Below are 5000 nucleotides of genomic sequence, written 5' to 3'. Positions count from 1 at the left end.
GTGTGCATGTGTGTGTGTGTGTGTGTGTGTGTGTGGGGGGGGGGGGGTGTAAGGATGGGTGGAAGGGTGGGTGTGTATGTGTGCGTGATTGGGTACGCGTGCGTGCATACCGGTGTGTGTTCCTGGCAGGTGTATACATTACTTCAGTTTACTCTTTTATACCCTGTTTATCAGATTCCGAGAAAAGAAACAAATTAACAAAACAAACGAACTTAAAGCAAAAGCATACATATTCAGTCTAAGGAAAGAAAGTAATATTTTTGTTGACTACCAGATACAAATATTATATCATCTTCTATTTTCTGACAAAGCACTGAGAACAAAAATAAAGAGTTTACCCGTCAACAAACCACCTTCTGTCGGATTATCTTCTTAGTGTTATTAAGCATACTCGATCATGGAGTCAACCCCAAAATCTGAATCAGAGAAATAATATAACGCGTCAGGAACAACAACAACAACAACAACAGCAACAACAACAACAAAAAAGAAAAAGAAAAAAACAACACAATATCCGCGTTGTCTTGCATACTACTTTGACTACGACGTTCCAGAGTTGCTCGACAAGTGTAGTAATCAAGATGTTTCATATCACATTGTCCCCAGCCAGCCAATGTCATACCATCGTCTGCCGAAAAATCTGAGGTCTCTTTCCATTGTTTGTCGCCAGTTCATCTTGGGCCGTTTTTTTTTTTTTTTTTTTTTTTCTCTCACCGACCCACAGTTGTCCTCTTCAAGGGACGCAAGTCTTAAACAGCAGTTGTTGAAATACGCTAAATTTAAAACAAAAGAAAAATAATTGACGCCTAATGATTTTTTTTTTCTTTCTTTTTTTCTTTAAAAGTGGGCAGTGTAGTTTTTACGGCTTTTCGCACTTTCAAAACCATTAGACTATCGGGTACACATGTCAGTACTTTATCTCAGATAATTAGGCCTACCTCTTGGAGTGAAAGAGTTCGGAGGTCAGATATATATATATATATTTATATATATATATATATAGATAGATAGATAGATAGATAGATAGATATATATATAGATAGATATAGATATATATATATATTTTTTTTTAATGCAAAGAAAAGTATACACGATTTAATCACATATTGTAAGAGAGAGAGGGGGGAGAGACAGGGAGGAAGAGAGAGAGAGAGAGAGAGAGAGAGAGAGAGAGAGAGAGAGAGAGAGAGAGATTCACAGCCTGTAGAAAAAAAAAAGTGCACGTTAACGTTTGGCATGTGAGAGAATATAAGAGCAAATCATAAATTGTCAGCAACGTATTCTTTTCGACGTTCCAATACATCAAAGATACACCTTGCTGCATCAAGTACAACCCCTGTAGCTTCTTTTCAAAACAGTCATTTATACGACACGGTAACTAGACATTTGGCTTCAAAACGTTTTGTTGAATATTTATCCCGAATCATTAGCAGTACATAATTTATAAAAGCGCAGTTATCTTGAAAAAGACATGTCATATCCAAAAGTGTTGTTGAAACGAAACACGTCTTTATTTTCCAAGTCGTTAATGTCAAGTTTAAATCTGGTCAAGGTTATTCTGACTTTATGCATTGTTCTCATTGATAAAAAAAACTTCCTCTCAATGTAGACGTGATTTGAAGGTCATACAAAAACTGGATCTTTAGCATTTCCGTTTAGCCATATCTTAGAGAAACCGTATCTGTCCATACAGGCTTTAATTCACACTGCTCAGTTTTAGAGAGAAAAAGAGAGGGGTGGAGGGAGAGAGATAGAGATAAGAGAGACAGAGAGAGAGAGAGACAGAGACAGAGAGACAAAGAGAGAGACAGACAGACAGACAGACACAGAGAGACAGATAGAGCCAATGTGGGCAGACATGAAAGTTGAGATGCATATGATAGAGACAGACGGACGGAGAGGCAGAATCAGACAGAGAGCGAGGTGGGAAGTGAGGGACGATATACATTTAGACAAAATAGGGAGAGCGGGGAGAGACAAACATGTGTTCTGTCAGAGGAAGGCCCAGAGAGAGAGAGAGAGAGAGAGAGAGAGAGAGAGGAAGCAAATGCGGGTAGTCATGCAAGTTGAGATGAAGGCAAGAGATACAGACAGGCGGACAGAAAGACCTAAACTGGCAGAACCAGGAAGCGAGTGGAGAAAAGGTCGATATACAGTTAGACGTTACACAAGATAGAGAGGGCAGGGGGTGGGGGAGATACAGATTGACACGCTTGTAATCATGAAGAAACAGACCCGAACAGTGAGGCGGGAACACACACACACACACACACACACACACACACACACACACACACACACACAATAGAGAGAGAGAGAGACAGTCTGGAAAGTGAGAGAAAGTGAGAGTTAAATAGCAAGAATACACAGAAAGAGATATACATCGACAGACAAGCTGAGAGAGAGAGAGAGAGAGAGAGAGAGAGAGAGAGAGAGAGAGAGAGAGAGAGACGGGGTGTCGGAAACACAGAGACGATGGAGACACAGGAGGAGAATGAGACACAGAGGGAGATGGAGACACAGGGGGAGAATGAGACAAAGAGGGAGATGGAGACACAGGGGAGATGGGGGAGATGGAGACACAGGGGGAGAAGGAGATGGAGACACAGGGGGAGAAGGAGATGGAGACACAGGGGAGATGGAGACACAGGGGGAGAATGAGACAAAGAGGGAGATGGAGACACAGGGGGAGAATGAGACAAAGAGGGAGATGGAGACACAGGGGAGATGGGGGAGATGGAGACACAGGGGGAGAAGGAGATGGAGACACAGGGGGAGAAGGAGATGGAGACACAGGGGAGATGGGGGAGATGGAGATACAGGGGGAGAAGGAGATGGAGACACAGGGGAGATGGGGGAGATGGAGATACAGGGGGAGAAGGAGATGGAGACACAGGGGAGATGTAGACAGGGGAGAATGAGACAAAGATGGATATGGAGACACAGGGGGAGATGGAGACACAGGGGGAGATTAGGGAGATGGAGACACAGAGGGAGATGGAGACACAGGGGGAGATTGGGGAGATGGATACACAGAGGGAGATGGAGAGAGAGAGCTGGCTGCCATGGGGTGGAAGCAAAGTGATGTTCTCGGCCGATGCAATCGATGTTTGGCGGCACTCTGCAAAAAGCGACCGTGACAAAGGAGGGAAAGATAAGATGGTCCGCTGTCACATTGACTTCATCACGACGAATGCAGAGAGAAAGGGAAAGGCCGGAGTTTATGCACGAGCTGGGATGTCTGGGTTTTTTAATGTGTGTGTGGGTGGGTGGGTGTGTGGGTGTGCGTGTGCGTGTGTGTGGGGTGTGTGTGTGTGGGGTGTGTGTGTTTGTGTGTGTGTGTGGGGTGTGTGTGTGTGTGTGTGTGTGTGTGTGTGTGTGTGTGTGTGTGTGTGTGTATGCTGCTCTGCTCTATTTCATTTGTTTCTTTAATGTTTTCTTGTTCTCCCCTTTCTCTCAGTTTCTCTCTCTCTTTCTCTCACTCGCTCGCTCTCTTTGGATGCCGCGCAGTGATACAGTGTGTGTGTGTGTGTGTGTGTGTGTGTGTGTGTGTGTGTGTGTGTGTGTGTGTGTGTGTGTGTGTGTGTGTGTGTGTGTGTGTGTGTGTGTGTGTGTGTGTTAAAGACATACGTTCGTTCATTCTTCAATTAAATGTCATTTTACTGGAAGTGGTATTAGACAAGTGTATCCGTTCGTGAGTCTATGCATGGATTATATCGATGTGTGTGTGTGTGTGTGTGTGTGTGTGTGTGTGTGTGTGTCTGTGTGTCTGTGTGTGTGTCTGTTTGTGTATGTGTGTGTGTGTATGGTTGTGTGTGTGCGTGTGTGTGTGTGTGTGTGTGTGTGTGTGTGTCTGTCTGTCTGTCTGTCTGTCTGTCTGTCTATCTATGTATGCCCACACGAGTGTCATCTTCAGTTGGCGATGAGAGAGAGGGCGGAGGAAGAGCGCGCGTGCGACAAAGAGAGAGAGATAGATAGACAGACAGACAGACACACACACACACACACACACACACACACACACTCACAGAGGGACAGAGACAGACAGGGAGAGAGAGAGAGAGAGGTGGTGCATGGGGCAGAGAGGTAGGGAGGGGGTCGGGGGGTGAAGGGTGGGAGGGGGGGGGGGTGTTTCTGGAATGGAAGCCCACTGCGCGCCACGTGTGTAAGTTAAGCTGCATTGTTGACAACAGTGACGAGGTTGGCAGAGCAGCAGGGCAACAAATGCACTAGTGATGGGGGTCACACAGAGAGAGGGGGCTGGGGGGATGCGGGGGTGGGGGTTGCTATCTCCATCAAAAACCCCAACACTGCAGTTTCGTTTGTATTCGCTGTCGCTGTTTTTTAACTCCTGGTTGCATGCTGCGTGTTCAAACACTTAGCGGGGTTGTCGGGTGTGAACGCTGACTGTTTTTACAATGAAGCGGGGTTATCATGGCGAGTGAGATGGGTTGATTGTTTTTCGGTTGGTTTTTTTTAATGTGTGTACGTGTGTGCGCGTGTTTTTTTGTTTGTTTGTGTGTGTGTGTGTGTGTGTGTGTGTGTGTGTGTGTGTGTGTGTGTGTGTGTGTGTGTGTGCGTGCGTGCTTGTGTGTGTGTGTGTGTGTGTGTGTGTGTGTGTGTGAAATGGTGTGTGTGTGCGCGCGCGTGTGCCGCCAGTGTGTGTGTGTGTGTGTGTGTGTGTGTGTGTGTGTGTGTGTGAGAGAGAGAGAGAGAGAGAGAGAGAGAGAGAGGTCGGGGGCGGGGGCGGGCAGGCTATTTGACTCCCAAACTGTCAGAGGCGTGGATTCCGAGGTAGAAGACATATACTTTTCTTTTTCGATCTCTCGATAATTTGCACCAAAAAAAACAAAACAAAAAAATGTTGTGGAATATCGCTGAACAAATATTTCAGCATGTGCATCTTTCTTTTGCCTGATTGTTTGTCTCACAGTTCCAAACCAGAGTGCATCCATGACGGCCTTGATTAAAATGTCAAGCTGGCAATAACTTATACCGTG

The sequence above is a fragment of the Babylonia areolata genome, chromosome 24 (genome assembly GCF_041734735.1).
Source record: "Babylonia areolata isolate BAREFJ2019XMU chromosome 24, ASM4173473v1, whole genome shotgun sequence".
Taxonomy (NCBI): domain Eukaryota; kingdom Metazoa; phylum Mollusca; class Gastropoda; order Neogastropoda; family Buccinidae; genus Babylonia; species Babylonia areolata.
Note: the sequence above shows the minus strand (reverse complement) of the source record.